Consider the following 24,534-nt stretch of genomic DNA (forward strand, 5'->3'; position numbering starts at 1 on the left):
TCTATGCAATTTTTACACTAGGTTTTAGCATAGAGATTATTACATGGTTAAGCTAGCAACCTAACTTTTTAGTCTGGTAAATTGAGAGGGTTACATTCCTTCAGAAAGTGATGCTTAGGAAAGAAGCTAGTAGTTTGTCTTTCTAATTTGGTTAGATAAGAAGCCAAAAGTTAAGCTAAATCAATAAATATGTCATATATGCCCATTATTAGTTCTTTGTTAAGGGTTAAGACAGCTTCATCATTTTCACAATGAAAAAAAGACAAAAGAGCAAGACAAGAATCTAAATGCCATAGGAAATCCCGGGGAAAAAAACCCAAGGTTGTACTGCAAGATGAAAATAGACTAAAGAGTAGGTACCTGTTCTGACTAAGACTTATGAGCCCTTCAGTTTCAGTTCAACTTAATATTTATTTGAAAAGCACTTTCAATGTGCAGCATGGAGAGATAGTCTTTTAACTCAGCAAAAATCTTCAAACAGTGAAAAAATTTTCTCAAAGTCAGAAGTGTTAAATACCATAAATAAATCTTCATGTATGTTTTATGTTCCATACAAGAAGCTTGAATGTTTCAGTGATTAGCCTGTCTTTTTCCTTAATTATTCAGCATGTATTTTTGCTTAGTTTAAAGTTTGATTGGAAAACTTTTACCTAATTTTTATTCATCATGTCTAAGACTCATTAGTAAAAAAGAAGGCTTCACTAGTGAACTGAAACAAAATATGCACTGATTAATCAGAGTCTTGTATTAGTTAGAGCAGGTAATATCCCTGCTTGGATACAGGTAGCTTGTATATTCAAATCAGCCTAAAATGTTACAGGAACTGCTGACAACAGCAGAAGAAGGGTTATGGAAGAGACATGAGTCACTCACATAGCCACAAGTCAGTGGTTTGGGTTTTATTTGCTTTTTTGTTTTAAGTTCACATAAGTTAAATATGCCTTAAAAGTTTATTCTCCGTAAACTGAAATATAACCTACACAGTACATAGAACCAACTCTTCTTGATACACAGAACTTCAGTGCAGGTTTATATGACTTTTATATATAACTATCAGTATAAATGAAGCTTTGAAATAATTCATGTTCTTCTGTTTTTTCTTTAGTAATGTGCTCATTTTTTTAAAAAAGCAATGAGGGTTTTTTTTCCCTAGAAAATAAGGGTGTGCAGGAACAATCTGTCAAAAATATTTATCTTTCTAGACCCTAAATGGAAATTGAAGATGTTCACATCCCCTATCTAGAATTGATTGGTTTGTATTTGTGGTGGCATATCACTATCTGCTATCTCATAGACTCCATGATATGTCATGTAGTCTAGATTATCCAGTGTGCAGGATGATGGGGGAGCAGAAGCCTGTCTCCATATATCTGCTTCTCCTGATCCTTTTTATCCAGTTGGGAAAGATATAACAGTCATCTTGTCATGAGGAGAAAGGATCAAATGAGTTAGGAATACATAAACATATGCATATACACATAGACAGAGACACACATGAATCTCTACGTATATATGAACACATACAGAGAGCAGAGGATTATTCTACATGTTTCAATGCACTGAATTTCAGAGCCCAATCATTCCAGACTCTGGAAAATGAGGTAGAAACATTGCTAAAAGCGGTAGTCTGCTACAGAAAGAAAATAAAGCACCAGTATTCAGATTTATCTGCAAGCATTTTTCTTTTCCTTATGCTATTTATTTAAATAATATTTAGTTACTAAGTCTGAAGAAATGGTAGAGTAATAATAATAAGACTGTAAAAGCAGCACTGCAGAGAAGCAAAGGAGGATTATTCCCCAGGGAAGACATTTTACTGTTTGAAAGCGAGTATAAGAGGCTATGTTCTACCTATGAGCTCAATCATTGCATATTCTGGCTATATTGAAAGTGGGACATTAAAAACTATACTGCAGTCTTTTCTTTCTGTAGAATGTTTCTGAGAGAATTGGCAAGAATTTCTACTTAAACCCTATTTCCTTTAACCAAAATTGTGGTGCATGGATGACCATAAGGAATGCAATGCAATAGTGTAACGGGTCTCCATCAGCTTTTGAATTATTTCAGAATCATTACAAATTCAGTCCTGTAATTCTACAATTCTACTCTATTATGCTGAAAATTCAATGACAACATCAAAATTAATCTCCCTGCTGATATTATGTTTTATTTATTGATTATAGTCATGCCAGAGTCCCATTCTTGACTGTTGTTACTTCATAAAAAGGAGCAGTGACAGTGCTATGGTAAAGCAGCCAGTAAAGACACACCTGTAAGGAAAGGTGATGTAGAAAACATTTAATAGGTGTGTGGTGGTAATACTACCATTTTCTACCTATGAATTGTAAAAGACTTCCCCTGAATGAGAGGGTGTTATCTGCTTAGTTGAGAAATATGGTCTTGCTCCAGCTATGATATATGAATTATTGATTTAAGACCTTATTTCTTCTTTTCTTCACGGTGATAAAAGAAAAATGTCTAATGTGTATAGCAAAGCAGTTCTAATATCTCCTTTAGTCACATCTGATTCTCTTATGATCTCTATCATGTCTGTCTTTCATTTTTTACACCTTTTCCTGTTGTCTTTGGCACCCTTAGGAGTCCAGGACATTTTTCAATTATTTTACCATTGGCATCTTTGTGCCAAAAGCAAGTCAGCAAAGCTAATTAGGCTCTTTTCTTTTCTTTTCTTTTCTTTTCTTTTCCTTTTCTTTTCTTTTCTTTTCTTTTCTTTTCTTTTCTTTTCTTTTCTTTTCTTTTCTTTTCTTTTCTTTTCTTTTCTTTTCTTTTCTTTTCTTTTCTTTTCTTTTCTTTTTTCTTTTCTCATATTTTCATTTTTCTCTTCTCTTCTCTTCTCTTCTCTTCTCTTCTCTTCTCTTCTCTTCTCTTCTCTTCTCTTCTCTTCTCTTCTCTTCTCTTCTCTCTTCTCATCATCTTCTCACTGTCCTCTTTCCCTGTATTTTTTTTATTTTTATTTTGCTTTTTTGTTTATTTGTTTTCACTTGTTAGTTTTTCTCCACAAGTATATTGCTTCATTGTTTCTCCATGCTTGTGTTGGTTTTGTGGGCAGATGTCCTTATATTTTTTTTTTCTGACCTTCTTTGTTGTCTCTGGCAGAATACAGTGTATTCTTTAGCTATAGATTGCGTTGTCTACTATTTTTATTCCATCCTTTCCTCTGTGTTTTATAGTTAAAGGAGATTTTTTTACCCTATATTATCACGGCAGTTTCCCATTGGGCTGATGCCTAGCGGGGTGCCGGAGCCAGGATAACTCAGCAGGAGCTCAGGCCACCTAAGCAAGCTACAGTGATTTTCAGCTCATTGATTATCAGCTCAGTGATTTTCAGCTCTTTAACTTGCTAGGTGCCGCAGCAGCAGATGCCGGGAGAGAGAGGAGAAGGCCGTGTGGGGTTCTACAGGATTCTTTATTCAGGTGTTCCATGAAGGTTCCCAGTGACAGCTCTTCTGCCGAACCAGGCAGAATCAGGGGTTTTCATACCCTACAGGGGTTTTGAAAACGGTCCAATAGTAAGGGTCAGGGGAAAGTGACCGATGGGCTTACAAAGAGATAAGCAGGGTCCAAAAGGCGGAAGAGAGGGGCTGCTAGGGTCCAGTCATGCTGACATGGCATTTCCTAGCTCAGGCTTCTGATCTCCAAGGAGTCCTTGCAGGCTCTAGGCCTGCTACACTACATAATCTTAAAACAATATTCAAATACTGCCTCTAGATGTTTAAAACATTTCAGTGTACCAGAAATGTTCTATTGTTTTGTACAAGAAAAATCAAATAGACTCCATCTGTGTCAGCAACCTGTTATGAATTTGCTAAGTGGGACTCCTAAGCTTTCTAAAAGAAAAACCTAACTTCCAAAAGAAGCCAGAACACTTACTATATTGCCATAAATGACTAAAATTTCCAAAAAAAACCCTATCCTATGGAGAATTATTGATCTTTGGACCTTGAATCAAACGTGCATTTATGACTGGGATGCAAAATAACTTAATTTCTTAAACTCCAGAACAGTTCACTGTTCACACTATATGATTGTGTCTGTGTGTGTGTGTGTATCACCAGCTAATTAAAAAAAAAAAACAACTTACTGCATATTTTCCTTTACATATTGTTCTATTTTTCTTTTTGATTACCTGAATATAGGATTTGTATTTTAATTTCCCTTCCATGACATGCAAAAATAACAAATTTTATTGGTACTTAGAATTTTAGAATACAGAAATGCTGTCAAAAATCTGTTTTATCTAAGATTGAAAGCTTAGTCTTAATTTGCATGTGGCTGTTGATTTCCCATAAAGGAGAATGACATTTTGATTTTCAAGAATATATGTTAATGCTTACAAAATTTTAAGGGTGGGAAGCTGTATTTGCTGCAAGTCTAAATACCATATCTAATGATACTTCTGTCTAAAATACATTGAAATCATAGTGGCGTTAAATATGTGAAGACAAATTTAAAAGATGGTTCTTTCTCTCCTTGTTCCCATATTTAGTAGACACAAACTAAAGGAACTAATGTCCAGTGATGTACAAAAAGATAGAAAGGGCAATCCTTTTGCTTTCAGTGGCTTGCAATGTACAGTTTTTAGACCAACCCCATTTCTCACTTGCATAGTAAAATTAGAATAGCCCTACCATGGAGACTACAATCATGGTTTCCCATCCAGATTTTTTTGTTTGGAGAAATACTAAATTTATTAAGCCCTGATAATATTAAATATAAACATTAATAAACATTAATAGTGGGGTGCACCCACATCAGGAGTTAACTCCTTTAAACAAGTCACATGTAGTGCTAGAACGTCTCCAAGAGAAAAAAAAATGGTATTAGATAAATTCCTATGAAGCATGCTCAGCACCAAAAAAAGTAGGAAATCAGAGCTTGTCTCATGAGCATTCCCACAGCCAAAGACATACACGTAGGATCAGTACATTTCCAGCCCTATCTCCTGCATAATTCTTCTTTGATAACATATGGTATTTTCTGACTGTCTCCAACTATGCTCTAAAAGCAGGTTGCTCTACAGGCAAAACCTTATTTCATATTTATCCAGTCACAGCACATGATTCTATCCAATAAGGACTATGTGCATTTGCTAGCACTCGTCTATAACCAAGTTTTCTTCATCTCATCTCCCTTCTTTCTACAAACACGAAACAGACACTCTCTAAAGAGTTTAAAGAAGGGCCAGCCATGTCTCAGCCAGTTTGCTAGAAGAGGGCAGAGAGAAAACGTTTCTGTACAAGCAGCAAAATGATCTTCTAGATGAAAAAGTAATCAAAAGAGGCTGGGTACATCATAAGTTTATTTGTAATGCAGTTAGGGTTGTGTGTGTTTTCTAAAGGACTGATTTTTCTAAGCTCTTCCATGCAGAAGAGGTTACTAAAAAACAATATATTGTTTTTTATAAATTGGAAGTGTTAAATGTGAGTCACACCTTTCTTTCTGGGAAAATAGAATGAGTTTTGTAGACAGGAAAAAGACTTCAAGAATCTTTGTGGATGCTTCTTTTAGGAATGGCAATGGGAAGCATTTCTTGCTGTTGTTTGCCCCACCCAGGTCTTTAAACTCATCTTCATAAATAATATTTAAGGTGAGAAAAAATTTCTGTGCAAAGGCCTATAAATAGACTTGACAGCACAAGGGAGCAGCAGAGTCTTTTGTGGACTAGCCATGAAACTCACTTCTTACCCAAGATCTCTATAACTCTTTCTATTCTGCTAAATAAAAGAAGACCAGGATTGAGTCTTTGCCCTGAGGCTATTTGTGAGCAGTTGTCTCTCAGTGACACTGTCTAAGGCTGGCTCCCTACACAGCAGAGCTGTCTCTGTGAGGCTACTTGTATTCGTCAAAACTAGAAGTAGGACATAAATTAGCAGCTAAAGTTTGTGAACAATCAGAAGTCCTGTGTTTGTGTTCATTTCCTTTGGCAAGGTAAATGTACTCAATGTCACAGGAGATCAGAACTGTTGAGTGCATTACGGACTTATGTTCTGCCAAGGAGTGCTTATGTGTTACAACTCATTTATATAAGCCCATCGTGCAAGGCATTAGGAGTGCTTCTGTTGGCTGAAATGTTGGGTTTTTTGTATCCCTGTTATTTGCAAAATCCACACTATAATCTTTATATCAATCTCTCATCTGCTTCTGTAGACTGAATGTCCACTGCTGTGTGGAACACGTTTGTTCTGCTGCTAGAGCACCTCACACAAAGAGAATCCTGTAAGTGCCATCAAATATTGTGCTGTGGTGAGAACCAAACCCAGACCAGCAGATAATCAGATGATTCACTCCAAGCAGTATTCTTGTTCTAAACCACAACAAAACCCCCCATCTGTTGCCTTCCACCCCACATATTCCAGTCACATTGCAATCCACTGTTTAAACAATAAAATATGGGAAAAGTCCCCAGAAAACTGTATTATGTTTGTCAGCAGTTCCACTGTTTTACCTGCCATAATTTATAAAATCCCTGAATGGAAAAGGTATCTAGTCTCAAGAATGAAGGAAATTAGAAGAGAATTGGAGAAAGTGACATCCATGGAGATGCCAAAACTAAGGTGCAATTTAACTAAGACTTACAGACCGTGTAAAAAATCTAACATCAGCACTAGGTTGGAAAGGTTGCATAGATGAAAGTAGCTGGTTTTAGGTGTCAGGACACTTTCAATCTCCTTGCACTTAACTTAGAACTTGCCCAGCAAGTTTTGTACCTTCTCTTTAGTCACATTCAGGACAGGTTTAATCAAATACCTAAGCATCGTAGTTGTCAGTTTTCTTGACACCCCATCTCTTATTTCTGAAGCTTCCAGTTTGTTCTTCTCTTGGTGCAAGTCCGAGGCCTTTTTAGATTCTTCTGAGAATCTAGCTTGACTCAAATTTATGGGAAAGGACCTAATGGTCCAGCCACTATCACACAGAATTCTATCCAGAATAAAAATTTTGGTTTACAATCCAGGAGTCAGTGAAGTCATTGATGGAAGCTGGGACTTAATAGCCCACTTCCTCCCCTCAGCCCAAAAGTCTACTGATGGTTGGAGTCATTACACTGTTGTATACACTACTTTTTCAATTTTCCAATTATATTTGAATACCACAATTTTCTCATGCGGCTAATGGATAATCAGCGAACACATTTACCTAGAGCCACTCTGCCACCACTTTTTTTTTTTTTCTGTCTATATTTTTATTTTTATTCATCTAGCTGCAAGCTAGAACTCAATCTTTTTCTGTTATTGGACTGTTTTCCTAAGAGAAACACACATCTTGCAATTGTTTCCCCATGCTCCATGGGTAGTATAGAAGCAAGCATAATACTGTAGAAATGTGCAATGCTGTTTTATAAGATAAAGAGAAAATAAAAAATCTGCTTTCTGATTTAAAGATGGTTTATCTTTTTGGCAGCTTTTTTATGTTTTTGAAAGTGTACACTGTTTGGAAAGTGTACACTCAAATGGAATGCACAAGTAAACTATGATTATTACTAATCTCAAGAAAATTACTCTTTTGATATTCAATATAAAATATTCAGTACTTTTCAACTATACAACATAGACATATTAAAAATTATCATTATCTAATCAAGGTGATAAATAGGACTTCTGTTTCACAATTTGAGACACACATGTTGCTAATTGATTAATATCTTCTCACCGTTTAGTTTAACTATATTTAATTTATTAGATTTGTTAATAATGTTGGGAGAATGTCCCAGAGATGTCTAATTTTCTTAACAGAGACCATGAGGAAATTTGAAAAAGACCACATTTGAGTGTCTCCAGCCTATATTCTGCAAGTCAGAAAATGAATGAGAATGCTGTGGTGAAGAGCGCAGTGCAACAAAGTATAAATTGAAGCAATCTTATCTGATGCAAGAGAAAGTGCATCTTATTTTATTGGTAGATCAAGTATATTTGGACTGTTTTAAAATATAATTCTGAATAAGTCCTAACACTATTTCAAGCCTGTTCCAAAACTTTCAAGCCCTCACAAGAAAAGGGAAAATTGGAATGGTGACAAGTAGTAAACAATAAAGAAAGATAACTCATGACCTAGTTAGGACCTAGAACCACTGAATATGTAAGCAGTCCACATAACAAGTCTAATAGTGGTGAGTAATTTATAGTCTACCATTTGTGGCTGTTTGCAGTTCTTTGCTTTAGTTGGAAAATACATATGGTTCTGAAGCTATATAAAACTCATCCTGAAACACTTCCTATTAGATTAGCTGCATAAGATTTTTATTCTTTTCTTACAAGTCAGAATGCTTCACATCATTCAAAGTCCCTGTCTAAATTCTTCAGTCTAGCCATCAGCTTTATCTTAATTCACTTTATAATATTTTTTTTCCTGGAAAAAGAACTCAGCAATACAATTTTTTATCTTCTGTTGAATGAATAATGGAAATTCCATCAATACCCCTGCTGGAAAAATTAACAACAGTTCAAGTTACATGGGATTAATTTAATCCTCTGTGAAAAAAGCATTTCCTTTTTTATCTTTGTTATTTCTTATGTTTCATTTTGTTCAATGGGTCCCTTTTTATCATGTGAGAAAGGAACAGACGTCTTAGAGAAGGACTTTAAATGTTATATTGTAAAACTTCAGCCTTCATTAATTCAGTGTTTATATATATTTTATCTTATTCTCTCTCATTTCTCAAATACATTACATAAATAAACTCTAGACAGTCATTTCAGGCATGCTTAGAGAAAACAGAGTAAGGCATTCTCGAGTTTGGGATGGGGTTTTTTGTGTGGTTGTTCTTGCTTGTTTTGCTGTGGGGTGTTTTTGGTGTGTTTTTTTTTTGTCAATAATGTGATGCTTTGGTGGGATCTTTCAATTTTTGTGTGCACCTGAAAATGTCTTCAATTTCCATCCTATGTGATTACCAGGTGGGTTTCTTTCAGATAAATGTAAGTCCAGTTTACTTCAGTGCTTGAAGTTAAGAATGAAGCATTTTCTGACCTTTTGACTAATCATATGAGTGAGTCTCCCTAGAGATCCTTTCCTTCTCCCAGATTATCTGAGTTTTATCAGAATTATTATTATTTATTCTGATGAAAGTGAAATTGAAATCCTCCTCTTAGAGATTCAGCTGTTTGTGAATCATGACCTAGTTTTGATATAGCGCAGCATTATAACCTTGGTTCAGACATCTGAGAAAACTGCTAAACTGTGAGAAAGCACCTAGACTTCAGCCATGCAAGATAAGAAAATGTAAAATTGTAAGCTGTGGTGACACTGTTGAAGTGTGGATACTTAAGCAGTTGAAGAGCTAACAAACTAACATGAAAAAATCAAGAATTTTAAAGGAAAATCAGAAAATCAGAAAATGGGGACTCAGCAACACTGAGGATTATCCACTTCCAAACAGTAATAAGGCCTGACTCTTCCCAGCTTGAATGACAACTGCTTGCCCAGCAAAAACTCAATGGATGTGTTACAGAGATGGTGAACACATTAGTGCTCAGCCCAACAACTTGATCATCTTAGCTATTTGCCATGTCCATTAGTCAATAATTACCTTCCTCTGCTTTCAAGCATGCTTACCTTTCTTGCTGAATCTCTCCATAAGGTAGAAGGTTTGTGAAAGGAAAATTCTCAAGACAGAGATTCAAAAGCTAGCTTTTAATATAAATGTTTGCAACAAAATGTGGGTTTATTCTTACCAATTTTGAGCAGTCATTTATGTACACAGAGGCAGCAGAATATTTTCCACATTATTCTCCACTGAAATATATTAATTTGTTTGAATAGAGCTGACTCATGTCATCGTTACATGAGCAGCTCTTATTTTGTGTCATCACAATGAACTTTAAGCTCATTATGAAAAAAAATTGCAATATAGCCCAGAATTCTGGTTTTAGAGATTTTTGAGGTACATAAAGGCAGATGTAAGCATTGAATTAGATTAAAAAACTTTTGAAAATAAAAATAAGTGTGTGAAAAAATGTCATATCCATTATCCTTGTAATGATAACATTGAAATTCCATTTAAACCCACATTTATATCAATTTTTACCTACTCTACTTTTTTTGTTACTGTAAAACAGTCTGGTTTAACCCCAGTCAACAACTAAGCACTGCATAGTGACTTGCTCACTCCATGCTCCGACAGGATGAGGTGGAGGGAACTGGAAGGGTAAAAATGAGAAAAAATTGGTTGAGTGAAGAGCAGTTTAATAATTCAAATTTTAAAAATAATAATAACATTAATAATAACAGCAACAGTTATGGTAAATTGTAATGAAAAGGAAAATAACCAAGTGAAAGAAATCAAACCTAAGACATATAATGTAAATGCAAACAATGGTACACAACCAAATAAAAAATCCCCATCCAGTGTTTGAGCAACAGGCTCAAGACACACCTGCTCCTCATCTATTGCTGATCATGATATCACAGATACACATTATCTCTTTGTTCAGCTGGGATCACTTGTCCCATCTATCCTCTCTCTCCTCTTGTGCACCCCCACTTTGCTCACTGGTCTAGCAAGTTGAAAAAATCAGCCCTCCTCTCTGTGTAAACCCTGCTCAGCAATAGTGGAAACATCCCTGTGTTATCAACACCATTTCTAGTACAAACCCAAAACACAGACATATATGAGCTACTGTGATGAAAATTAACTCTAACTTTGCCAAAACCAGCATATTCTTCACCACTGATTCTACTTCATTTTCATCCTGTTCAGGTCCTACCCTGTCCGATATATCCTCAATAACCACCACACCACTTCTCAGCTGTGATGAATATAAAGGTATAATTTCCTTAGTCTATGGTCCACTCCTATAAAATGACCATAAATTGTAGAATCATAAAATCACAGAATCATAGAGAGAGAGAGAGGTCTAAGCTCCATCCCCTTCTCTGGAACCAGGACAGAGAGAAAAGGCAAAGTTTAAATTTTCATCTTCATTCTGTTCATCTTTCAAAGACCGTGAGAATTTATAAGAATTCTGTATTTTCTACTTCAAATCTTTCTTCATGTATACTGTATACCATTCAGTTCTCTTAGTGGAATATCACTGTCTTACAAAACAGCATTGTCTTACAAAATAGCTCATATTTTGTCTTACTGGCTCTAGTTACTCTACATGACTTCTCCAGTTCATAAATATGTCTGGCATTTTTTAGGTATTGTATTTTTCAGTGGATGAGACAAAAAATTTTCAGGTGAAATCTGTAAAATGTTAATTAAATTCTTCACTCTCACTAAAAAAAAGAATTTATTAAATAGAGAGCTTTTTGGGTTTCTTCATTGTAAGTGAGTGACTAGAATTACATCTTTTGAAAGGAAATGTCTATCCTGAGGCATACCTCTGGGGAGGTAAAAAATCACCAAAACATACAAAGAAAAATACCCCCTCAAACACTTCTAGACATTTAGTGATTCTGACTTAATAAAATGAACATGAAACTCCCTAAATTTATATGGCTGCAAGAAACAATTCTTGCTTGTCTTAGAATTTGTTTATGGATGTTGCATGACATTAAAAATATGACAGCTCAATATTTTTCCATAAATACCTCCTGGGAGAGTGACCTGATCACTTCCTGGGCAGCCCATTCCACTATCTGTAAAGAAATTCTTCCTGATTCCTGACCTAAATCCACCCTAGGGCACTTTAGGACTGTGTCTTTTTGTCCTATTGCTGATTGCCTGGGAGAAAAGGCCAAACCCCACCTGGTTACAGCCTCCTCTGAGGTAGTTATGGAGAAGGATAATGAGGGAGATTTCTCCCCTAAGCCTCCTTTCCACCAGACTAAGCCACCCCAACTCCCTCAGACACTCCTCATAGGCCATGCACTCCAGAGCTTTCACCAGCTTCACTTCCCCCTTCTCTGGATGCACTCCAGCACCTCAACGTCCCTCCTGAACTGAGTGGCCCAGAAATGAAAGAAGATTCAAGGTGTGGCCTCACCAGGGCCAAGTAGAGAAGAAGTATCACCTGCCTGGTCCTGCTGGCTGTACTATTTCTGTTACAAACCAGGATGCCACTGGCCTTCTTTTGATGGGAATGCGGCTGGCTTAATAAATTTTTTAATTATTATCTAATTGTAGAAAAATAATTAAATTATTTGCAAGGCACTATTAATTGTGAAAAGGAATTCAATAGTAAATTTTCCAATATTAGGTAGAAGCAAAGGTACCCTTCTAAATCTTTTTTGAAATATATTTAAGATACTAAGTCCTCCTGATTTTTTTTTCATAGTCTTTTGTGATGTACTGGCTTTTGGTCAAAGAAAATCATTAAACAAGACAAAATTCTGAGAAAAAAGTTTATGTAGAGTATACCTTATTCTGACTATGATATTATGTGCTCAGATAATCATAGGATAATTACTGCTTACTATCCTAGTTGTGGATTGGTTCAATCAGAATACATTAATGGAAGATGGGTTGCAAAGAAGCTGCATTAACTAAAACATATATGCAGGAATAGCTAGGAACAGTGTGAAGTGAAGAATAATCCTTGTATTTTGAAAGTCTGCTCCCCTAGTATACAAATGTCTTATGATTTATCTCTAGGACCTAGATTTCATTGACACAAAGCCAGGATATCAGTGCAAGTCAGTGGTCCCTAGACCACCATGGTTTTGGCTATTTCCTTGTTGTTAAATTAGTCTTTAGGATCTGAAGGGATTAATGATTTATTCTGAATTGATTAACACAAAAGTGTTCAGTAGTAATTTCATGCATTAATGTTCTGCAGTTTAATTCTCCTGATAATTAACACTTTGTTCTATAGGGGGTGTGGGTGGGAAAAATCAAATTGATTTCAATGTCTGGTGTAAAAAAAATTTTTTTTTGAGAAACCATGAGAGAAATTAAAGCATTTTTGGAACACTGAAAAAAAAATTATTAAATTATTTTCCTTCTTCTATGGCTAAAGGGAAGAAAATAATACAGTTAATATATTGGGGAATTCTAGCTGAGAAAATTTAGCTATTAGGATCCTGAAACAATAACGTTTAAGAATTCAGTGTTTCTTGACCAAACAAAGCCCATGAAACCATGAATACCTAAAATACATTTTGATCTGGAAGTGGATGGTTAAGTGCAAAATTTTGAAATATTCTATTAGGGACAAAACCTATCTAAAGGAAAACATGAAGAAAGAAGTAGGAAGTGTCAGTTCTGCTTTTTTCAAGGAAGGTTACAAGCAAAACTCAGAGCTATGGATGTTTCTACTGAGACGGAGGCATTTGGATCATCCACTCCTCAGATGTAAGCTAGAAGAAGATTATGTGTATTCAAAGGCTCAGAGCACTCAGCAATGGCTGTGGCAGAGCCGGTGTAAGGTTCTGCTTCTCCTGTAGTTGGTTGGGAGATGCATATTCAGCATCTCAAAGGAATGCTTTGATTGACCTGCATCCAAACTCTCATATTAAGTCTTTGCTAAGAATTATTACATTTGCCAGAGAGAGAATATACACATTGAGCTTAGGAGATGGAATATCCAGCTTTATGCACAATATTTATGTTACTAAATGTTTAATGAATAGCTGTTTAAAATTATTTTGGCCATTATAGAGATTCTGAGAGTATATTTATGCCATTTAGTAAGAGAAGGCTAGGGACTGAGCTAGAATGCTGTGATTGCTGACACTGCACATTTGTTAGCTTGATTTCTGACCCTCTTTGGGCCACTGAGACACTCCTGTGAGGAAAAGGACAATCTGAAAAGAGCACAAGATAATCTCTGATACTTATCCTTGAAGCCAGGGATATGTCCTTACCTCTCTCTTATCTAGCAACATAAAACGTACTGCTCAGGGTCCTTTTTCTAGATAAGAGAGAACATATTTTAGCTGCTGGAATATACAAGCATAGTCTTGTTCTCTGGCCCATGAAAAGTGAAGATGTTTCAATAAGGCAGCATAAAAGAGAACAATCTTCTGGTTCTCTGGCTATAATCAATTTTATAAGCTTCTGGCTAAAGCATCAACCTAAAAGATATTGGGTCAGACTTGCATTTTCAGATTGAGTGACTGGGCAGTGTCATCCTTCAGCCTGAGTGAGTGGAGTGCTTGCTGAGTTACTGAACAAAAGGGACACACAATGCACCAGGTCACTGTGTCTTCTACAATTTTGAACACTGTAGTGATTTCAGTCAAATAACTATCAGACTGGGTTTTGTGATTAACATAATCAGAAGGTGACCTAGATTTTACAGCACTGAATGGTTTAAGAAGAAACTAAATGTCTTTCTGAGAAACTGTGCTGATATATAGGGAGCTTAGTATGTCCTGTAGAAAATGTAGGATATTTTGATGGTCATATTTCGGTTCATGGACTCTGATACCTCAGTGGGTAGTCAGCAACTGGTATGCATTCTGAGAAACTTTCAGAGATTTTTACATATACTTATGTTTAAAAAATATATATTATGTATATAATTGTAATAATTTTAAGATTTTATCCTAAAAAAAAAATTATTTTATTCTGTCACACGGAGCAGGAAGCAAGAAGACCTTAAAAAATATCCCTGTCACAGCATGATTCTTTTACACCTGGAATATGTGAACTCACATTTACCTGTTTGGCATTTGGTTTTGTCTAAATGAATGTTTCGATTAAACGGCAAAGCTTATGAGTTTATTATGAGAACACTTTGTAATAAAAAATAACATGTCCTGAATAAATACAGTAATTATAAATTTACCTCCATATGTGAGACTGAAGTTAAAATCCTTTTCATAATACTGATTTATCCATTTCTACTAGTTTCCAATTACAAGATCACCGAAGAATTACATGTTTTTGGATTACTTCAAATTTCTTAATTTAATGGTTATAGCAGTGCCATTTTTAGTCATGTCTTAAATATTGTCATGTAAGAAAAACTTAATTTAATTTTGATGGGCTTTAATCTAATATTTTGATGAACCCTCTCCTTCAAATTTTACCAAAAGGTTCCACATGAGAACAAAATATTTTTTATGAAAATAAAGTTATGAAGAAGAGAGAAAGAATTTGTTTACTCTTGTGGCAGTTTCAAGACTGAACTCTTAGAATGTGTCACATTTATAACAGTATATGCTTTCCACACAGAAAGTAAACAAACAAATAGTCTCAAGGTTAAAAAGAAGACAAGTGCTTAGAATCAGGATGCTTTGCCTTTGTTTAGCTTTGCATTTGTTTCTTTCTCTTGTGAATTACATAAAATGTATCAGTTATGTGTCTTTGGTGAAATCCTCTCCTGATTTCTATTTCTTTCACATGAATGTACTGTTTCCTTGCATAAATCCCCTTGACATTTGGAATCATTCTCTCTTTTAACACTAAGAGAACATTGTGCACAACACTGAGAATTACAAGATCTAAATTCCTTTGAAAGAAGAAAAAAAATTCTACATTTTGACATAGTGTTTAATAATTTTAACATGTATTATATGTCACCATATCAAAGGGAATTTGATAATATCTGCATTTTGACAATGTTTCCTTAATTAAAGAATTTGGATGATGCCGTGACTGTGGGGCAGACCAGTGTTTATAACTTAGGCCTGTAAACTTTTGAATCTAAATTTATGCTCTGTGAAGGGGTAGTATAGGTTATTTACAAGATGCTGTTAGGGCCGTTGTAGTCTCATCAGGGACACATCAGAAGACTCAGCTCCTCAAGCAGAGAAAAACATGGTGAAATTGTTAGCGGCTGCAATCTTAAATTATGCATGATTGTTGACCGCTCATAGTGTGAACAAATGTGGTAATGCTCCTTTACAGATTTTCATTTTTTTTCCTAACCCTCCACTCTATCTATGCTGTTCTGGGTGATAGAGAGATCAAGTTGTAGAATGCCCAGAGTTTAAATTGTTTTGCTTCATTTAGCTGTTTAGAAGCCGTGCGTTTATTTTGCCATACTTTATAATCTTACTTATGTTGCTGTTCATGTACAAACACTCTTTGTGCACGTATAGTGCAGTGGGAGATACAGTTTTGCATAATTTCATTGTCACCAAACATCTATCAATGAAGAATTTATTGTGCTGTCTACTGTTTTTGTATGCCACAGCCATTCTAGAAGAGTTAACTAGTCTTTCAATAGGAACAGATGGAAAAAGAGCAAATTAGGAAAGCATTTTTGATTAATTACTTTTTACTACTTTAGGTACTGGAAGGTTGGAGACTTTGGTTCATATTACTCTAACAAGGTTAAAGAAAAACTCCACAGGAAAGCTGCCCAGGAACTGTCAGAATCAGAAAGTCATCCTTGTCTACAAAGCTCTTCTATGCAAACTTTCCATTAGTGTTCATAAAAAGTAGGAAACAAGTTGTCTAGCCCTGCAAAAAAGGTGTCTAGCCCTGCAGTCTGCAACATTAAAAATCCAGTAATCAAAGCTATTTTTCCATCTTTTCCAAGTGAATGAACATGAGGCTATTATAAATACAACTCTGATGCATGAAAATCATATAAGTTTCAGATAGATAGAGAGGTTGTGTTTATTTTTAACAAATCATATGTAAATCACATCAGATACAGTGTTCCAACTTATGTTAAAAAAAACAAAACCAAAAACAAACAAACAAACAAACAAAAAACCTAGCCACATTTAAAATAGAATTTACTTCATGATATATCAGAATCATAGAATGAAAGAATGTCTTGGTTTAGAAGGGGTATTAAAGAACACCTAGTTCTAACCCCCCTGCCATGGACAGGTTCACGTTCCACTAGACTAATTTGGTCAAAACCCCATTGAACCTGGCTCTTAATACTTCCAGAGACTGTACATCCACATTTTCTATGGGAAACCCGTTCCAGTGCCTCATCATACTCACAGCAGAGAATTTCTTACTAATATCTGACCTAAACTCACCCTGTTTCAGTTTAAAGTTGTTGCTCCTTGTCATGTCACTACACACCCTTGTAAGAAGTCTCCCTTCAGCTTCCCTGTAGTTCCCCTTTAGGTACTGGAAGGCTGCTTTAAGGTCTCCTCCGGGTGTTCTCTTCTTCAGGCTGAACAACCCCAACTCTCTCAGCCTGTCTTCAAAGAAGAGGCTCCCCAGTCCTGTGCCCCTATTCATGCTGCTCCTCTGGACTCACTCCAGCAGGACCACATCCTTCTTACTTTTGGAGTCACGGAGCTGGGTGCAGTACTCCAGGCAGGGTCTCACTAGAGTGGAGTAGAAGGACAGAATCATATCCCTTGATCACTGGCCAGAGATACAGTTGGCCTTCTAAGGTATGAGTACTAACTGATGGGTCATGTTGAGCTTCTCATCCACTGCCACCGCCACCGCCGTCACCACTGATGCCGTCGCCATCGTCGCCGCCACCGCCACCGCCACCACCCCCACCACCGCCACCAAATCCTTCTCCCCAGTTCTTCTTTCAATCCTTTCTCTGCTCAGTTTCTATTTATACTTGGGGCTGCCCTGACCCAGGTGCATTTTGTTATGTTGCACTTCATGAGGTTCACGCCCACATCTTAAACCTGTGGAGGTCCCTCTGGATGACATCCCTTCCCTCCAGTGTGTTGACTGCACCACACAGTTTGGTGCTATTGTCAGACTTCCTGAAGGTGAACTCAGTTCAACTTTCCATGTCATTGGGACAGTGTCAGATGCTCTGTACAAGTGCTGATAATGGATGTGTGTTAGATTCTATCACACTTCTCTCTGCATGACTTGAAATACTAATGTGAAGATATTTCATTAATGTCAATACTAATTATGCATATAAAACTGCATATTGCTTTGAAACATATTTCTAATTTGACTAACCTTTTGGGTTAACTGTTTAGAAAAGCTTTTCTATTTTTTTTTCTGTCTCCTTAAATTATCATAAAATCTGCACAAAAATAAAAATGTAAGAGCAGGTTGCACAGTGAATGAAATCAAGCGTACAGTTTTGCATTTGGGTAAAAACATTCCTAAGTCATCTTCAAAGATCTAATTTATAATGTAAAGTGCAACTATGACCAGTTGTCGTTTCTTCTGCGAGTGTAAATGTTATCAAGCCATGTCTAGGATGATAAATGAATTGTTAAACTAAGTCTATTGGGAGTCAAACTTCAAATAAAAAACAAGGCATAATTACAGATTTCCAGCCTTCAGTATGCTCCCAAAATTCAAGTCATTTTAAGGTATGCTCAAACTGAGGTAGCAAAAGTGTCTAGTCATGCATAAAATCTTTTAAAAAGCCCTCATTTTTCTATGCAAAAACTTAACATGCATATTTTATATTTTTTGTCAGTATTACAATAAAAATATGCATGATCAAATACAATTTATTTTCTTCTTTATTTTTTAATTCTTAAATTTTTTTTTTTAGAACCGTAGTTTACTTACACCTTCTGAGGATAAGATTCAAGAGTAAACTTTTAAGGCAAGCAGTGGTTGTGATCCAACTCCATTATCCATACATTTTGCACTTCAATTGTTATTGGGCTGCTAAGCTGTGTGTGCTTACACTATGCTAGAACTCAATTTATATTGATTTATCTAACTGATTCCCCCCTCACTAAGTGAGGACTATTTAAAATAAGAGAACAAAATTTAGTTAAACACTATTGCAAATTAATAAGCAGAAAAACAATTTCTATTATCACTGTCCTGCTTTCTGAAAACAAAAGCCTGCAACCAGATTGTCTTTATCAAAGAAGAAATAAATTCTACATAATAATGGTCAGCTCAACACAAGAAATGTATTCTAAGTTTTGCAGAATAAAACCTAACTTGAGAATTCTTCCTCTTCACATCTGACACCTTGTGTTATTCTCGGTTTTTTGGCCTCCAACAAAGAAAAAAAAAAGAAGGCATTTATTTCATTACTCTGCACTGAAATCAACCCTTAAAATAATAAAATATAAATATAAATATAACCATATAAGTGTTTGGTGAGTTTTGTATTTGAAAAAATTTATGAGTTCTAGAAGAACCAACCAAATCAAAATAAATGAAACAATGATAAAACAAAAATCCCATTATTTAATTCTGATGTATCCCTGAGGCTTGCCCCAGAAGGTGAGCCCGAGAGATATATTTATCATCAGAGTGAGATCTGAGTTTACTGTTCAAATGTCAGGAAAATGATTTTTTAATAACTAGAATACTAAAATCACCAGTGGGGAAGGCTGTTTTTTTCAGCTGCAGTGAAGCCTTTGTTCTCTGCCAGTTCCTGAAATCATTATTTGAAAATCATCTCCATAATAGATGAGAATCTTCTATTTTTGGAAAACAACTGCTGCTTATAACAGTTGTGGAATCCTTACATGCACGAAGAGTGCTAGTTAGAAATATAGTAGAACAAAGATTTACACAGAATCTTTTTTATATATATTCTGTATAGTGTGCTTCCATCACAGCACAGATTTTTCACATTTTAAATAACTGCCTAACATAGAATGTATTCAAGAAGGGGAATAAAAGTCAGATTACCTAAACTCAGCATCTGTTATGCTCTGAGGCTGAGAGATAATGCCTACACAACACTGAAATTTGAGACTGCATTTTATCCAACCTGGCAATACACAGTCATCTATTAAACAATAGTTTGTCCCTTTGAAGTGAAACATAGTACAGCAAAAAATGGTTGCTTATCTGTGGTCCTCTATGGGACCTATTGCAATATCAGTGGGAAAGACAGCCTATGTTAAAGGCTTTCAAGACACTAAATATTTTATGGAGTGCAATTTGAGTTCAACAAGGTAAGGAGTAATGCTGGCAAATCCTTTGACATGCCTCCCTGAAGTTCTTAGTTCATTCAAGCTAGGCAGCTGATGGAATACTTCTAATACTGTACTATGATGAAAAAAAAAAACAATGAGCTCATATAACTATAAACTTGTTAATCTGACACTGGACCTGGAGATAATAATACAAAAGCATGGACTGAAAATCTATTGGTTTAGAATTAAAGGAGAGTAATATGCTTGATGCCAGTCAAAACTGTGACAAAAAGTTTGATTTTCTTTTGATGAGAGTATAAATTTAGCTCACAAATGAAACGTTTGTTCAGTATTTGATTTCTTCCTGCAGAACCTTTGATTAAAAACACCTGTACATGCACACAGAACTGGCATAGCACAATATGAATAAAATGTGCTCTAGATGCTTAATTAGCATCTCAAATCCCACTATTAGTGAGATCTTGATTGAAGGGGGTGTTTTTGGCAGGGTTGAATACAATTCAGTATTAAGTCCTATGAAATACAATATTTCCTCTGGAATAATCTAGAAAAAAAAAAGTTGCTATCGCTAAAGCATAAGTATGATATAAAAATAGAGAAAATTATTTTAAATTAGAATTTTAATAATATAAATGGATCTAATGAGTTCATATTGCGTTACCTCTTCAGCAAGCTGGCTGGTAATGTAGTGGAGAGCAGTTACAAGACTTGTCATACAGAAAGCAGGAAGCAGCCTTTGCAAATGGGGCCATAACCTTTAATAATGTTCTGTATTTACAGCAGATAATCAATGTCTTCTTACCTCACTCTATGACTTAAGGCTAGAAAAGATTAATAAAAAATTTGACCATAAAACCAAGCATAGTATGTATTTTTTATGGGAAAAATTCAAACTTCTCTATGATCTTTGATCTAGAGAAAGGCTACATCACAAACTATTGAATCAAGGGTAAACACATAGAGAAAAAATATGTCAGAAATATTTTAGAGTGGAATCTTATTTTTTTGAGATCGTGAAATATCCCTCACTTAGTGACTTCAGCACAGTGGGGGAATAGTCAAAATGAATATAAGAGTTTATGTCACAGATCAGATTTTAGAAGATGATCTAAACCAGAACTTCAACATTATGTTCAGAATTCAATAATATACTACATCAGAAATAAAATAAAAATTCAATTTTAAATAAAAATAAAGAATGTGAAAGAGAACAAATAATAGTAACACGCAGGACTAAAGAAAATCTGGTTTTAAGATTGGAAGACTCAGATACTCTTGGTGGAGTTACAGCTGTCAATATCTATCAGTAATTATTTTTTCTTGAGTGTCAATAGAAAAGAGTTAACAAAGTGTTGTAAATTTTTATCATTGCATAATTCTCAGTTATTGTATTATGAATACCAGTGGATAGGAAAAAAGCATAACGAAAAAACAATGAACAAACAAACTAAAACAGCATGCAAAGAGCTGAGGAATTTTATCTCTGTAGAACCTAAAAGAATATTTTTTTTTTAATGGGTACTTTCAATAAATACTTAGCAGGAGTTACACTTGTATTGCCTGGGAGATTAATGAAGTTATGCAATGTCGCTTTTCTTGACATGTTTCCACAATTCTTTCAAATATTATATTTTGAAATAATTTTCTCTTAACATTTGAAAATAGTCATGAAACAACCTGTGCAGGAACAGAATGACATCCTATTACCACTGTTTCAGAGAAAAGGGAGCTAACTGGTATCAGCTAAAAGTATTTTTTTCCATAGATACAGTGGTATTTATATGCCAAGAGTGAAGACGTAAAGGCACATTTGTCTGAAACTGTGTCTTTAAAAAAAAGTGTTATATTACAAAGTTCTGCATTATTTCAGCATAACTCCAGTACAACTAACCCACACAAGATACTTTAACGCTCCTTCTTATTAACAAAACCCACTAAAATGCTGATTAAGACTACGTATGTAGATCTATTCAAATTATTATAAATTTTAAACTAAATAAATATTACAATTGGTATTGTTGCTGAAAAAACATCAACTTCCATGGAATTTCATTGTCTATACATGAATATTTGGCTGCCAGTCTCAGATTTCGTTTGGCAGTGAACAGGAGGAGGTGACATTCAAAAATTCATAGTACTTTTGTAGCTCACTTTCCCAGGAAGAAAGTACTCTGTGAATGTCAAGCATACTAAGAACTTTAAGTCTGGACATCCAGAGTTCTGCTTAACTTGAGACAGTCAATAACTCCATCTTGACAGTCAATAACTCCTACTTGATTTATAAATATCAATTCCCACCCTCTGCTCACCTCCCATACTGTGCCATCACAAATGTTTAGATTATGCTTACTCTTTCAATTTTAAAATGGTGTGAATTGCCCTGTGGAGATGTGGGTTTGCCTTCAATGTCTGCAGAAGAAAGCAAAAGTGACTAACTTAAGTTGAAGTGTCTGCTTTTCAATACTCACATGAAAGCAAATTAATCCCATAAATAGGAAACTACTTTGCCCTGTATGTGGTTACTCCAGGAAGCATCTTGGTTTTTTTGGAAGCAAAGATGTTCTTTCTTCATTGGAGAACTGGGAAAAATTTCCTGGAGTCAGTGTCTGGGATTTGTAGCAGAACAAACAGGCAGAAAGAAAGACAGCAAGTTAATAATATTCATCCTGTTATTTCACTTTAGAAACAGCATAGAGCATCTAAAGAAGAGAGTTCATCTCCATGTCACCTGCAGGAACAGTTATAGCTTAGACTATGTCTTAATTGTCTTCAGGAGACATTAAGTTGTTTGATTGCCCTTTAAAGCCTGACTATGAAGGAGATAGTGCTTCGTTGTTACTGTTACAGACGCATTCAAAACAAAGTAACAAATTCTTTTTTCTGCAGTGTAATTCATTGCTTCCTGTTCTGAGTTGCGCATATGCAGAGAGTATGCAGAGAGGAACATATTTTTTCATTTCATTAAAATCGTTCTCTGCATGAATTTTATTCTTTTTTTCTTACTTGTGAGAAATCACTCAGCTCTTTCAAATGTTTAGTTTTGGTCTTGGTGTAACAAACATCTTACATAATTCCACTTCCTCTTTTACCGATCTGTTCATTACATCCCATATTCTCAAGGCTCATAACCCAAAAGAATCAAAGACCCAGCTCCAACCTCTTTGCTGAAATGAACCAGGAGTATTTTCTCCTATTATTCTTCCATTACTGACAAAGAGGAATATTTTAGGTATTATAATGTGAGTTATTTTGTCATTTAGTGATTTATTTCTTTTTAATCCACAGCATGCACATTTCTCTGTCATGTCCATCTTGTCACTCATTATAACCCACAAATCCTTCTCTCAAAAACTGTTATCTAAACACTTTTCCCCCCATAATATTCCATTGATCTTAACCACTCTTTCTAACCTTTACTTCCCGGTGTTGAATTTCTTTCCATTTTCAGCAGATTAATGGTCTTTCATGGCTGCTTGGAATTTAAATCCTTTCCTTCAAGCATAGTTATAATCTCTCCATTTGTACAGAAATTTGAAGACCCAAAAAGAATCCAATACAGAAATGGAATATGCTGCGGAAAAAAAAAAAAATTGTTCTCTATTTTTCTAAGTTGAACTAGTATTAAAAATCAACTAAAGAGTATCAAAGCAATATTGTCTTGTGACTATGGAAAGGGAATAATCACATTTTTAAATCACACAAGATCCCCAAAATGTACATGGCTTTAAAAAATTATACTAGCTTTTAAGTATGAAGACTTTCTGAATAAACATTAGTCATTCAATTAAATTCAAAATGAGTTCTCAAAATCAAAACTAGTAGAAAAATAGTCACAAAGAACTTTCTTCACAAAGGTAGATTATTCTGTACCAGGGCATTTGTGAATCTTAGGAAATTTCACCTGCTCTCATAATTTTTACAGTTGGTAAGGTGTAATAAATCACTGAAATACAGGCACTAAAGTACACAGGGGGTTTTATTTATCACTGAACACCTTTGCAATCGTCATAATCAAGAAAAAATATATGGATGATTCTTTCTGCAGGGGTAACATTGACCTGCAAAGCAGCTCTCACAACAGCAATGGAAAAGAATATGAGCAATTGAAAACAGATGAAGTGAAAGGAATAACTAAATATCAGAGTAGAGACATGAACTTTGTTATTTAAGATTGTGCTATTATATATTCAGATTATTTAATACTTTATTGATTTTAATATTTTAAGAGCGGATGAAGACTGAGAGATTCTGGTCAAATGTGTATTTATGGCTAGAGATCATTAGTTCTGTACTCTCTGATCTGAGCAATCAAAGAGAGATCTCTCACTTCCAAAGTGACCTGTCAAACTGATTTAGATGTTGGCATCAAAATCTATTTATGAAAGCTGAAGTGGTTGTTCCAAGCAGTGAAGATCTTGTTTCAGTAAATGTGGTCTGTGGAGTTTTCTGGACTTCATTCAGTTGCCTGCACAAAGAAAACTACTTACATCAGCTATTTCATTGAGTATCTAGGTTGTCTTCATGAAGCTGATTAATATAAGCTATCTTTGTTTTTCTGGAATGGGGAATCCTGGGCTGGGGTACTAGATAAATCACATGACACATTTAAATTTGGACACTGAAATATTGTCTAAAATCCATTGGCTCTACCCCAATGGTCTACAATGTACACATCTAACTTGTTATCACAGTTGTCCTGTGATAAAACTTATCTGTATGTTTTGGTTCTAACTGGCCAGTGATGGTAAGTAAATGATCAGCACAGCCCATCCAGTTGTCACAGAACTAGAGCTCAGTCCCAAACTTTTCAAGCAATAGAGAGAATTGAAATACAATTGTCATATTTTTCCCCACATTTGTAAAGTACTAAACTTA

General features: G+C 35.2%; 1 long non-coding RNA gene across 1 annotated transcript; it reads right to left on the minus strand.

The window, feature by feature from the left end:
- Positions 1–15,884: 15,884 nt before the first annotated feature.
- LOC135295372 (uncharacterized) lies at positions 15,885–23,215 on the minus strand. The gene is made up of 3 exons (XR_010357442.1): positions 23,071–23,215; positions 22,128–22,265; positions 15,885–17,142 (listed from the first exon to the last, which is right to left on the minus strand). It is a non-coding gene; the product is annotated as an uncharacterized LOC135295372 (long non-coding RNA).
- Between the last annotated feature and the right edge of the window lie 1,319 nt (positions 23,216–24,534).

Source organism: Passer domesticus, chromosome 2 (genome assembly GCF_036417665.1).
Source record: "Passer domesticus isolate bPasDom1 chromosome 2, bPasDom1.hap1, whole genome shotgun sequence".
In the NCBI taxonomy this organism is placed as follows: Eukaryota; Metazoa; Chordata; class Aves; order Passeriformes; family Passeridae; genus Passer; species Passer domesticus.